At 30.0% G+C, this 15,011-nt stretch overlaps 1 protein-coding gene and 1 long non-coding RNA gene across 2 annotated transcripts in view; one reads left to right on the top strand and one right to left on the bottom strand.

The window, feature by feature from the left end:
- The window catches only part of LOC113393579 (programmed cell death protein 2), a 324,102-nt gene that overhangs the window by 271,804 nt on the left and 37,287 nt on the right, over positions 1 to 15,011 (top strand). The window lies entirely within an intron of this gene.
- LOC113393596 (uncharacterized) overlaps positions 1 to 15,011 on the bottom strand; it is a 54,111-nt gene that overhangs the window by 21,808 nt on the left and 17,292 nt on the right. The window contains exon 2 of the long non-coding RNA XR_003368502.2: positions 5,374 to 5,426. This is a non-coding gene — a long non-coding RNA (uncharacterized LOC113393596). The remainder of the gene's footprint in view (positions 1 to 5,373; positions 5,427 to 15,011) is intronic.

Genomic DNA, 15,011 nt, shown 5'->3' with positions numbered 1-15,011 from the left:
AGAACAAACAAGAGTAATAAAATATTATGTTTTGCCCGCATTGTTTCACCAAAGTAGATTAGAGTCATCCCATCTCAAACTAAAAAGATTTTTATCAATCACCAAATCAATCAAGAAAGGCGGAAAACGGGCTCACCAAGAAAAGTACTCCCAAGAAGCCAGGCATAAAATTCTGTCAATTAATATTGCTGCGGCTTACAGAATGCGTCGACCTTAAATTAAAGGAAAGAGGAATGATGTGGTGTTCTACATATTTTAAATTTTCATGACAATATATCATAATGATAAAATTTTCGTTATATTCTACATACAGCTACATTTGCTCGTGCTTAATAACAATATAAAGACAATGCAATGTAAGTTATAAAAATACTGAAAAGCATGTTAATTAATAATTTACAAATAAGTATAGAAAAACAAACACATACACATGTACACACAAACACATTTATATGATAAAATCTGTTCTACTTTTATTCACTGTTTGATGTTTGTCAATCAATATATTTTTAAATTTGGAATATTATTTCAATAACTGTAATTATCATTCCAGAGACGGGTGTTAATAACTGCAACATAATGTAAAATAATTTATTATCAATGCAATTGTTGATTAAAAAAAACATTAATGAAAATCAACACCAAAGACTTGTCACTAGACTGGACTCATAGACTACTAAAATCACAACGCATCAGTCATACAACAATCATAAGAAAAAAAATATTCAATAACGATTAACAAAAAATTAACAAAATTATTCCTTAATATGAATCAGATCGAATGTTAAAGTATTTATAGTATTTATCTTATAAATGTATTTATTCTTTCTTATTCATATAGCCGTTCGCGCTCAGTTCATACTTGTGCCGTCAGCCTGTTCACCCAGGAAACGGTTGCGTATCTTTCATAATGCGGTCATTGCCATTCAAACATCCGATAAACATTTGACTTTTAAAACGAACATTAAAAATATAAGAAGAAAATGAATCTGCTATGGAATTTTACTTTTTTATGGTAAAACTACTTATATTTGTTTAAATAAGATATTTGACACAAAAATAAACGTCTATAAATCAATCTATATACTATATTATAATTGCAAAATTATATCTATCTATCTGTTTGTTAGCTTAGCACGACTAATTCAGCGTTGAAATTTATCTTAGATTTTGACTTAGCTATTACATTAGTAAAAATGCATTTATAAATCACTCTACATTTTCTTTTTATGTGTGACTTCAGAATGAAAAATACGTAAATTATGATAGTATTATTTGTTTCAGGTTTATTGAATCATTGGCAATTTTGGTCAAACGTATGGAACGTACCTAGACAAGCAACTATTAAAACATAAAACTGTTCATGAACATGCGAAACGATTAATTAAAATAAAAAGAAAAAAAATGAAAATTTATCAATCGAAGCGACGTATGAAATATATGTATTGTAATAGAAATATCAATTATAATAACTATATTAATTATATTTTCAAATTTTTTATCACTTCATATTATTATCTCTTTGAAATAATGAAACGTAGCGAAATGTTATCCGTCATTTACGACGCACCACAAATCACAACTGAGTTCGCTTCGGTGTTTTTGTGTGATAACTGTTTTCAATTTTTAACTACCATTGCTATTATATACATTGCTAAGATATTTTGCTGTGCTTGATGTTACGGATTTGACTTCGCTTACGTTTTGGTTAATGTTTATTGTTATAATATTAGGTGTTTTAATTGGGAACAGCTTCGACCCAGCTAAGATGAAATGATGTGCCTTCATTACACACTGCAAAGCCGTTGTACATTGTAATTGAGGTATGTACTTCAATACTACTTATTTGTAAAACTTATAAATACATATATTATTATGGAAGAAACCTCATTAAATTGTTTACTTAATGCTAAAATTACATACATACATACATATTTGAAGAACACAATAAAACATTATAATTTCAAGTTAAATAAATAAGTTAACACTGATAGTATGTATGTATTTGTATTCGTGATTGTGTTACTGTTACGAAATATATACCCTAATATCGAAACATCAAAATAACCTCGTATGTGACATTCACAAGCTTCAAAGTAAATATCAAAAAATTGATTTGTGAATACTGTGAAGAGTGTGGAGTATTTAACTTATACATATTATAATTCTAAGAAACAACCAATCCAAAAATGTACCTAAGCTTTTATTAACTAGGCTAAGAGTCTGACTAACCATGTCATTTACACGGACAACGTCATAGGAAACAGCAAGTAGTGAATATATTATACACAGCTATGAAAGCCTTTTAAAATTCTTCACACAAGAAGTTAGGGTCGTCTAAATCTCTCCCGTTCGTCTATTAAATACATCGTTACGCAGCAGGATACCGGAATAGTAACGGGACTCGTCCTTTCTTTTTACTTTTTTTATGTTGCCGAGGCATGCGTTCACTTTTAATAATGCCCAAACATTTTCTAGATACACATTTTTGTAACAGTATTTTAAGCTCTACAATACCATTTTTGTTATATTTTATTCTAATGAATTGTTACTTTTCCACATTCAAACTTCTTTGAAGAGTATTTATTTTTTATATTTGATTAAAATATATATGTATATATAAAATTATAACTGGTGCCCCTCATTTTTAATGTAAGTGTTTCAAACTTGTATACAAATATGATTAAGTAAAATATACACATAACACGAGTAAACTGGAGATATATGTCTCCAGTATGTTATGAATTGTTTATTCAAATACTTATTAAATTATTATCAAAAATTAAAGTATGAACCACGATTTTTGTCTCGTGATTTATTTAAGACCCGTTAGAAGATATTATGTGCAGTGAGCAGCTACTTTGTGGTCAAACTAAGGGTCCTTTGTTTACTATTCCTTTGTATAAATAACGGAAAGCAGTATTGTATGTTGCTTTGTGACGTCACGATTTTAACAATAATAAACTTTTGCTGTCATGCAAACTCCGTTACAAAGTAACAGTTTCTAGTGTAAACCGGGACCAATAGTACATAATACCCTTTCTCAGAATAAGAGCGTCGCCCAAAACAAAAGCAGGAATGATATACGATAGATCATAAATCCTGAGACTGTGACGAATTTGAGGTTTAGAATAATATAAGAGGTAGTTTTGTACGTTAAGTTTACAACATGAATAAGGTAGCCTCTGCGGTTATGAGAAAATAAAAAAATAAAAACATTTTACTTTAAATGTAATTGTTATTACAATTTTATTTTCTATTTTTAAAACTTAATTTAATAACAGTAACCATGAGTTTCAAATTTAAATAATAGTTCAATTACTAATAAACAGCTGCGTATAACATGCAACGTCTAGCAAAAAGTTAAAATGAGGATCGAAAACTTCAGCAGTGGCATCGATTGTGAGACATTCAATTAACATAACGCTAAATCTTGCAAATGTCGACTTTTTATGCAACAAAGTATTCTGTTACGGGACTTTTTAATGAAAGGGGTTAATATAAAGGATGCAGAAAAAGCAGAAAAAGGTCTGTGATTACTTAACCCATATCCGGTATTTTGACTATGCAGCATATGGCCGTGTAACCCTTTGGCCCCGTTATATCGATTAGTTAACAGTTGTTTCATTTATGTATAGTATAGTTTATTTTTTATTCATTCGTATTAACTTCTTCTATTTCGCCAGGTGATTCCCAAACTGTAATGAATCCGAAACGCTACATTTTTGAATTTTAAACATATAGATTTGTGAAAAATATTACTTGACCTATTTTAGATAATATAATACAAAAGTTATATTAAAAATAAATGTCATATTTTAATCGTCTTTTTGAATATTTAACAACGGATGTCTATAACTAGAACATTTGTTTTAGTTACATTTTGATCTGTTTATTTTTATATTACTGTTTTTATATTTATTCTTACTTCTAGTTTAAAAGTTATTTTAACATACATTATTTTGTAGAAATCTCAATGATGTTATAACTCATTTCATTTTTTCCAAAGTACTGTGATTGACTAGTATGCTTAGCAGATAAGTTATCTAGTGTGTTAATTTATTTTCACTTTTCGCCATATCGAGTGCGTGGCGAGAGAGCCGTGACGGGTAGTTGTCGATGTATCGCCGATTCCTGGAATCGACGCTTTCCATTGCCGACTGAACTGCATCTTCCCGAGGAAATGCACGCGGGTTCGTTGCACTTACAAACTCATAACCCCCTTTCTAAAGCACCGATCCAATTATGTGCACTTTCGCAAGCCACTACTGTCACTCGCCTAGATACGAATAGGAAACTCGACGATGCGCTTGCTCGCCCACCTGTTCTGACGCCGCACTATGTCTAAGTTATCTCGTCTAGCAGCCCTTTGAGCATTAGCATGTAACACCCCTATACGGAAACGAAGAAACACATATCTACCTTTTTAATAGTACATAATAATATATACGTGAACATATACAAATATGAAACACATATCGTGATATCTGTTGCAAATACAATTAAGCAACTGTCAGAATCTTGCCTGTTGATATCATATAATCTACTTCCCAAAAATAAGTAAGAAGTTTTCAACTTTTTTCGATCATAATGAATGCAATGTAAGAAAGTTTTTCCGCCGTAATCACGCTCCGTAGTGCACGCTAATGAAAACGAGACAGGGTATCGAACTCGTCTGCCGACGTTGTCATAATATACTGTCTACATCGTGTGTAATTTATAATTATATTCCATAAACTTATATAGAATATGAAACAATCTTATACATGTCAGAATCAAGGATAAAAAAAATTGCCTTTATTCAAATATATTTTTTACAATACATTAATATATATGAATACTAAATAAATAAATTTACAACTTTGATAAAATACATATGTACATATTTTGATCAGTATAAAATATACATGCATAGATACTGTAAAACAGTTTAGTGTTTTATGTCTCAAACTGTATTCACTATTTGTCCTATTTAGTCACAATCACAAACAGAGTAGACTGACATAGGCAGATATTACCTAATCCTGTTAATAATTTATAAGACAAACTGTAATTTAAATACAAAATTATGTATTTGGTCAATTGATTTAAATGAGGAAGATAATCATCCGGCAATTCTGCAATACATTGCTGTTTTTATCTATTCTATAACAAAAGTGTTTTGTACGCAAAATGAAAAGATGTTAAATATGTTTTGACAAATCAATTAATTTTTAAATAAATAAATTGTGAAAATAGTGACGTTTATGACGTATCACTCAACTAGACATGACAGGCTTGTCCCACATACTATTTCCAGAAACTAGACAGGTTGAACTTGTCATAAGTGATTGCAAAGACGGAGGGGGGATTAGAGTGCATTGACACACTTACCTACTGCACACTGCACTGGCGAAAATGCATCGGCGCCGCGTCGTCACTCGCATCTGCGAACACAACAACCAATCTTATTAGAACTCCTACACCCTCCCGGTATAACATAATGTCGTTTACTTAGAGTTCAATGTAGCAAATGTGCAGCTCCATCAACATTGGACGCATTATATTACTGATGCCGCGGAAAAGTGGAATGAAGTCCGCACGACGGTGTGGTTTTCACTTACAAACTTGAAGTTAGAATTTGTACAAAATATAGTACTTAGTTTGTATTTACTATCTAATATCTATACGTGCGTTACATTTGTTACAAGTAAAAATAAGATAATTTTTGAACAACTTTAATCGTATTATAACGTCGTATTGGTTTTTTAGAATGGATCATGGAAAGGGTTTTTGAATACTTATTAACAAATAATTACATTATAAAACTTTTTTGGATTTCATTGAAGGTGTTAGTGATAAAATTAGTCAGTAAAAATAAATTTATTATTCAACAACAGCAAGTAAAGTTTTATTATTTACTCCAATATATAATAATACCTTGTGGATTTTTAACATTAATATTATTGAATTACTGACTAAATCAAAAGTAATGTAAGCGCGTAGTAGTGCACTTGACACAGCGCGAGGTCAATGACTGCGTAGCTGCCGTAGCATTGCATTATTGTAGTTGCGTAGCTCACTCCCAAATTTATGTTAATTTGAAGAATTCTAATTTAACAAGCGTAACATCTGGTAGTTTGTTTATAATAAGTTATTGTATTTATTAATCATATTTTAGTGTGTATCTACGAGGGTAAACGTTGATTTAATAATTGGTAAACTTAAACTTTAATTTTTAAATTTAAAATATATTTAATATTTAATAATTTTTATTTCTAATATTTTACACGTAGAATGTAACAAAATAAGTATTCGAAATATATATATATATACTACGAAAGGAATTTGTCCTTATTTTTGCAATACGACATTCTGTTACGACCCAATTGTGACACATTATTATTCACGAACGAGGTAAAAAATACGTAAAAAAACATTTCATGATGCTTCCATTTGTCACATTTGTCTTTTATCTTCTTCGCAACCGACAGTTTGTTCATTAATATGATAATACTTACACGAATGCAAAGCTACTTTTGAGTACTAATGACGGCGTGGCACATGGGTGTCAATACATCTCGAGATGACAATGAAAGTACAACGCGTTTCTCGCTTGCGATAGTTCGCGGCAATAAGGCCACCCGCGTTCAACGGCCCCGATTGCGCCGTTACGCCGAACGCCGCTCTCGCTGATCGTCACACTATCCACTGATATAATATTAACACTTCTAGAAGATTGACAGAAGCAAGATATGTAAGAAAAAACTAAAGACGATGTGAAGCATGCTTGTAGCTACAAAAATCGGGGCCTAAACTATTTTCTCCAACGAATAATGAGTATAATTCGAATGCAATTTGAATTTGAGACCATTTCAAAATATGAGGACAAATAAAAATATTAACCTTGATGTAAATTTCCAGTGTAAAAAAGATAAAAACTGTATAAAAAGTCCCTTTTTTCATTCCAAAGTCAGTGCGAATTATTATAAAATAAGCATATCACAACAAACATGTTCATTTGTCATTGTAACTTTCTACATAAATAAAAATTATTTAACGGTACCTCGATAAAAGGACGATTAATATTCAGTGTTAAAAAAATCATTATATAAACAAGCTGAATAAACTCGATTTTGGAAACTTTAACTATTAAGTAATCGTTGATAACGTTTACAGCGAATTTTTCGCATCTTGCTAAAGGTCGTTAACCTGATATCCGTAGAGCCTTTCATTTTCCGTTTTTGGAACTCACGTTTAGTCACAAACGTGAGTTCTAATGGAAACTATCCATCATATTTTTTTAAAACTGGTTATGCACACAACTAAACTACTATATTTTTAAATAGTAAAATAGATTCGTATAAAATAATAAAAAATGTGAATAAAAAAATTCGTAATATTAACAGTTATTTTTGAAATATACAACAAGTCCAATGATATTTAGTAATGAAGAGAGTACAACAAATAAATATGTAAAATAATATTATTGAATGTTGTTGTTAATATGGCATGTTGATTAAAACTAGAATTAGTTACAATTATACCGAACTAAACAATCAACGTTAGACTACATAAGGCATGAAAATTGTACATTTTTAAAATAATAATAATGCTAAGCTTAGACAATCTCACGCAATTGCGTAGGAGGTATTATACATGATTGTACACAAGCAAAGGTGAAATATTTATTCTGTCACTCTCATAATTCGAAGGGTTAGAAAACCTCTATAACTTTATCGCTAGAAATATCACGAACAAGCATTTAAGACCGGGATCTCGAAGTTTGGACCCTTAGAAGCTCGCAACCAGACAAACGATGCAATTATAATATATTTTTTAATTATAATGAATATGTTTTCTTGGCAAAAGTGCATCCACTAGGTTAGCTTCTTGAACAAAAAGTCATGTAATCTTAAAAGTAAATTAAATTTTCGTAATAAAAAAAAATTAGTAAAATATGCTAATATAAAAACTCAACTGGTCTTCGTAGAAAGTAATAACGGTGTAACCAAATACGTATGCGCAAGCGAAAGAAGGTGGCGACCGACCATGATTCACGAAACTTCGGTTGCTCTGTGACATAATAAACAAATTAATATTATTTCTTCGTCGGAGTAAAAATCCCATTTCCCCATCTTACTCATACTGTTTACCATACGAGTCATCGACAAATCCTAGAATCGCAACTGCATCAAACGGTATTATATGTTATCACTGGTTTAATGTATAAATTTCTATCAAGCTACGTACTAATTTGTAGAAAATATATATCAAATCAAATGCTTTATTTTTAAGTCTATCATTCTAAAATTATTTTAGAAATAACAACAAAATATCATAATTATAAGTAGATTTAGAAGTTTTATAATATAGTTTTATAATATTGAGAATCATACGAGAGGGATGACAATGAAACAAAATTATTGAATCTTCCGCCAACGTCACCGCATTGGTCACTGCGTATGTAGATGATTGCAGCAGCTTTCCGGTAATGTAACAGTCGCGTATGCCTTTAAGAATTCTGCTGGAGGTTCGTTGAACTTTTGCGAGTGCAGAACGCAGCAGTAGGGTGGGGGAGCTACACTAGGTCACACCCGGCCGTCGGCACACTTACCTTGACTCGACGCACTCGGCGCCGCCGTGCGCTCTAGCATCGCATAGAAAACTAGGCAACACCCTAGCAGTTTCTCGTAATTAGTTTTACGCAAATATAACGTTATTAGTTATATTGTAAATCAATAATATATCATTCCCTAAAAAAATTTGATTCATATATGTCATTTTTTTCTAAAATCGGGTCAATGCATTCTCATGGGTTTTTTTATACAAGACAAACTTCTACAGCAACCTACGAACCAACAACAATCTAATTATATCACATAAAAACATTTTATAAATATATAAGTACCTTGTAGTTTTTATTTAGTTAGTATTTTTATTTAGTTAGTATTTAATATATCTCTTCAGTCAAATAATATAATTTTTTATTTAATATGTATTCACATTTGGCATTAGTTTAATCAAAATCCGAAATTATTTAATGTAGGAATATTGATTTAATCATTTATATTATTGTTATAAATGATGTTATAACAATAATATAAATTTAATATAATTAATAAATCATAATAAATGTACGAATTATAAAAATAAAATACTTAAATAATTTTGCACGGATTGAACAATATACCTTTTTACAAAATTATTTTTATATCCTACATTTCTATAAAAATAATCTATCCTACATTTTTATAAAAATAATAAAAGTAAAAACAAACCGCGCATAAACAAACATTGAAAAAAATTAATTTTCATATACATCATTTCAAGTACATGATATATATTAACAATAATTAATCATCGATAGCAAAAAAAAAAATTACCTTGCCTTGCTATGAGTACCACTGTTTTTTTTAAGTCGATTTTATATATATTATACATATTTTTGTCATTTTTAAAAGTAACACAATTGTTTTACTTTTTGTATTAAATATGGATATCCTTCGAAACGCGTTCATATAACACTTAAATTGCTATTTAAGTGCTATATTACATTATTGTGTTAAGTTCTCACTCGTCACATATTCACGTTAAACAGCAATACTTAGTACTGCTGTTTTCGGGTTGAAGGGTGAGTAAGCCAATGTAACTAACACACTAACAGGCTCAAGAAACATAACATCTTGTTTACATCATATTTCTTTTAAGGTAAACAATATATTTTGGTTACGGCTTTTACCACAATTTAGGTAACTTATTGAACTCGATGCTTCATTGGTATGTTGAATAACAACACAATTGTGGGGTAAAGAAGTGCCTAATTATATACTAGTCGTCGATTATTATCATTATTAGGGCTTGAAACATATAAAAACTGTTTTGTTTCATATTTTCATGTTAGTTTCAAATTGTAGGTTCATAGTAAATATAAAATGTAAGCTGATTAACATTACATACTGTTTTTATTGCAAACGATTGTTTTACTAACATATGTCTAATATTTATTCATCTTCAAAAATAGAACTTGCTAGATGAAAACCGTGCTTCCTTCGGGTAAAATAAAAAAACTAAACAAATGCGGTTTATCCTTTACTTTTCACAAAACATATAAATTTTTGATAACGTTGATCGATAATTTATCGTGGATAAGGTTTCATCGAGTCCAGTTAATCCAAACAAATATATTTAATGATAGGTATCTAGCAGAGAGTTATGGTATAAGCACGATAACATTATGGATTGTAACTGTGTAAGACATGACTTGCTGCTTATATCTGACCTCTAAGATTATAACAGACAGTGTAAACAGGCATTCGTTTGTGTACAGTACAACTAGTCGTATTAAAAAAATTATGATAAAAGTATTTTTCTGGATACATGCAAAATTGTAAACAATGATCTTTCACATAAACATTTCTGCTTTGGAGATAAATTGAAAATTATAACTTTCGGCTGTGATGGGTGATGTGAGCATCATAGCCGAAGTTTTAGTGCTTAATTTGTGTTTATAATTCATTTCGTCTCAGCGGTGAAGGAAAATATAATGATTTGGTACAAATAAAAAACTACGACACGGGTCTATCAAACAGGAAATTGGTTTACAACATACTTATTATTGAAGTAGAATTTTAATTGCAATAAAAAGTTATTCGGATGACAACAATAACAATTTGGTACCTCTACTTACCTTATATTTCTAACGTATATATCCAAACTATATAGTGTAAAGGACATTTTAACCTAAAATGTTAATGGTAAATATCATATTTTTCCGAAGAAGGGTATGTAATAAAATGAGATATTGTCTTTGCATGGCCTCTTTAATGTATGTATCATGTATCATAATAAAATATTTGTATTGTATTTGTATTCTGATTAAATAAAATTAAATGTATGAAGATCGAATTTTCAAAAGACAATTATTGCACAAATCATGACTGCGCGGAATGTTGACAAGAATACGAGCTGCGTTTCCGCATTCAATCGGGTGCCCGATTATCTTCTGTTCGAAAATACGCCCACCGTCTGCCGTCATCAATGTCATTCAAGTGTCAATAATGATTTAAAAGATTTAATATATATTTTTTTATTTTACGGTATTCATATAAAATAAGGCAAAACAGACAAATATTTGTATCTATCCAAAAGCATCTTCCGCCCTTGACGAAGTTACCCTGATATGAGAAGAGTCTAATGAGTGCAGTGCAAAGTGAGCCGTATTTTGTGCGATTAAGAGAACATTAACATTAGAACAAGCTCAAGCAAACATTTCCGAATGTAAAATTTAATTAATATAACCATTATTGATACCATTCCGAGTCGACAATAATTAATTTGTTCAAAAAATAAAATATTTTAAAACCTGTCTGCGGTTAGTTGAATTTGTAACATTTGATATTGAAACTCAATAAATTACTATTGAGAAAAATATTGGCTAACCGTGACTTACCACAGAGTTTTAACTTCTTGACCCCATTGAATTGGCGGTAAGCAGGCCAAGTCATTCAAAGGAGTGATAAGAATCAATGGGAAAAGGTCCTCGATCGGATAGTTTGACTCGGAAAAGAAGACATAAAACGTTTACGAACCGAGACGGACGACCTGAAAAGGCTAATACGGTATTCCAAAGGCCAACCGGCCTTGTATCGGTCGTATTGGCGCCAATTATTAGGCTTATACCCAGCAGTATACCTTTAAATTCGACAAATTTAGAAGAATTTAATAAAACCACATCCATCAACTGTATCTCTTAAACAATATCCACAAGAAGGAAGTAAAGAGTAGTAAGTAACTCATTAAACGTAAATGTTACTGGGAAGTATTTCAATGTATATACTAATTTTATAAGTATCTATGCATTTTTAAACCATCGTCGTCAAAAAGGTAAGATTAAAAAAATAACATTCATTGTTTTTTAAAGACCCTACGATTGAAAATGGTAACGGAATATTAAAACAATAAGCAATTAAATTAGGGGTTTGCGAATTTTTATTTTTTTTTATGATATGATATTTATTTATATTATCAAAAAAAAATCATATAAAGGCCAATAGGCCACCTGATGGCATGTGGTTACCACCAACCTCGATGTGCGCTCCAATGGTGCTGTAAGAAATATTAAACATTCCTTAAGTCTCAAATGCGTCAACTTGAGAACTAAGATGTCATGTCAGTTGTGCCTGTAGTAATACTGGCCGTATATTTTTTACAATTTATCCTTATTTTTTAGTAAATTGTTTATTTATTTTAGATTCCAAGTTATAAAATGGAACATTAAATGTTTCATCCTTTAGTAAAGTTAGAGAAATTTTAACGTTGTTCAGTAGGTGAAGAAAATCACCAAACTATCCGAACAAATTATGATTATAATCTATTTCAATATAATTTAATTGATGGAATAGAATAACTACTACGATTTCGGTTTTTGTAGATATAATTTACATTCCGAACCTATGCTCATATAACAATTATAAAGTATTTAATATAATCTAGTAAAATGTTCTTATAAGAGCCTATTAAATTAAAGTATATAAAATATGTAATTAAAACGAAATAATTATTTACCGATAAGTATTAAATGACTAAACAACATGTATTCTATAAGTGACCCAGGTACCGAGACGATAACCGCCCAACCTAACTACGTTTTTTATCCACAGAGGAGCAACTTTGAATGTCAACTAGCGATTGCTAGTATACACAAATCAAACATGTTTTTTGTATTGATCTGCGGGTGATCGAACTCTGCCTGCACACTCGAGGAGCTATTGCCAACGCTTATTGCGAAACAAGCTTAGAAATAGAATCTTAGAACTTTAAGGGTGAACACATACGAACCATATATTATTTAAATAAAATGATGTTTAATATTTCATTAAACTGAAATATATTGTGTTTAAAAATATTCTTAGAGTGCATTAGATAGAGTTTACAATCAATATATAAATTGATGTGTATTACTTATAAAATCGCAAGTATGTGCTAAAAATTATTGTATATTAAATATTAAAAGACAATTAGAATAAGTTATTTTAAGAATGATATTTACGAAAAAGTTTAGAGCTCGATGCTAGAGAATTCGTATATGCATATATTTTCATCTTCTAATCATATAATTTCGACTTTGAACTTTTAACATTTTCAAATAAAAGGCTAACCTCTTTTTAAAGTTAAAATTTCCAATACTTTATTTTCGGTCATAATGTTTTTAATTCTAACCCTACCTTCTTATCTTAGTAATAGATCAATTCACTTACGACGGCGCGCCCCTCCACGTTAAAATATTGACGTGATGTAGTATGCGTAACGCTCGTACCTAGAAGATGTTTAAGTGTGCGTGAAATGTTTAAGTAAAATATAAAAGTAAAGACAGCAAAAAATACAAATGATATCATAATATTTTTAATTATGAAACGTTAATTTAACGTGAAAGGGCGCGCCTTCGAAAGCGATTAGAACTATACAACAGAATATTATATACGAATATACAACTATATGACTTATTATGTTGTTATGTTGTCTCTCAAAATCCCGCAAATAATTTGAGCTTAATCATAAATATTAATACATATATTTTTACTACCTTTAAATACATACAGTATTATTTTTCGAATTGTGATGAATACTTCGTAAATATTACCAGCTAGTTTAGTAATAAACTACTACAGTATGGTTATACAAAGACGTCTAGTGATTTTTCTTTGTTTCATGACTTTGTATTAAATGTAAACATATTACTATGACAAATAAAACATCTAAAAAACAGTGATTTTCTTTAATATTCTTATAAGAGTTAATATTACTAATAAATCAAATTCATTGTACTTATTATTACAAATTGTGTGCTTGTTTATACTTATTTACTTAATTTTGTTTACAAAAAAAACTTATGTACATCAAAAAAAAGTTATGTATACAAAACAAAGTAAATAAAAGCTTATAAATGTTCAACTGGCTTACGCATCCTTACCTTTTTAAGGACAAGATTTCGATGCTCATTACAGCTGGAGCTACAGAGGACATACGTGTGGCAGATTTTTATCTGATAAATAAAGAAATCCCCTTGATGTTTTTGTTTACCACTGAGCAATGCTACTCATTTGAAAATTGATATTATCAGACTTTTATAACATTTTGTCGTAGATTTGTTTTATTTGTTGAATAACGTAATTTATATTCTTATGTGTAATAATATCAGTACATATACAGTTTAATTGGGAACTAAGATGATTCAGTGACTGAAACACGTAAATCTTAACCGAAGGTTCCGGGTTCAAACCCAAACTAGAATTAGTAAGTTTTCATATTTGTTACGTAATTTGTGTTGCATAATTTGTTTTTATAATTCAATTATTTAACAAAAATTTGTTTGTCTATTTACACCATTAGAACTCACGACTGCTTTCGGTATGTTTTTAACTACTTTGGAAAACTTTAGAAATTAATATAGCAACAAATAAAAATAAGAATTAACTCGTAGTCGAATAAAAATCTCATGATGAATCTCGCGTATTTCGAATGAAATTGTGCCTTAATATGAACCCGTACAGCGTGGTGAATTTCTGATTGTACTCTTCAAGAGCCCTCCTGTTCACTCTACACCCGGTGCTGGTGAAATAATTTATTTACCTTGCAGCAGAACAACCTACAAGCTGATATTCAATTCAATTCATTATGTCAATTAATTCAACATTACTTTGTATCAACGTTGGTAATATTTAAACATTCACAGGCCGATTATTACTTTTTGTAAGTTAAAATTTTTGTCAAGTACAACATATCAAATATTAAAAACCTCGCATCGATGCGGGTGCTTGATATAGTTATTATCTGCGAACACACAGCAATGTTCACAACAGTGACCTCGTAATATCGTCTTATCACAAAAATACAAGAAACTTGAAAAGTGTTTATACAGTGACAAGATTGAAGTCTAAAAATACTACGTATAAAAATATGATTTACTAAAAATAGTAGATATTCAATTTATAGATTGACTTGCTATAGCCAAGATTGGTTCAAACTGTTTT

The sequence above is a fragment of the Vanessa tameamea genome, chromosome 6 (genome assembly GCF_037043105.1).
Source record: "Vanessa tameamea isolate UH-Manoa-2023 chromosome 6, ilVanTame1 primary haplotype, whole genome shotgun sequence".
Taxonomy (NCBI): Eukaryota; Metazoa; Arthropoda; class Insecta; order Lepidoptera; family Nymphalidae; genus Vanessa; species Vanessa tameamea.
This window is presented reverse-complemented; position numbering and strand designations above follow the sequence as displayed.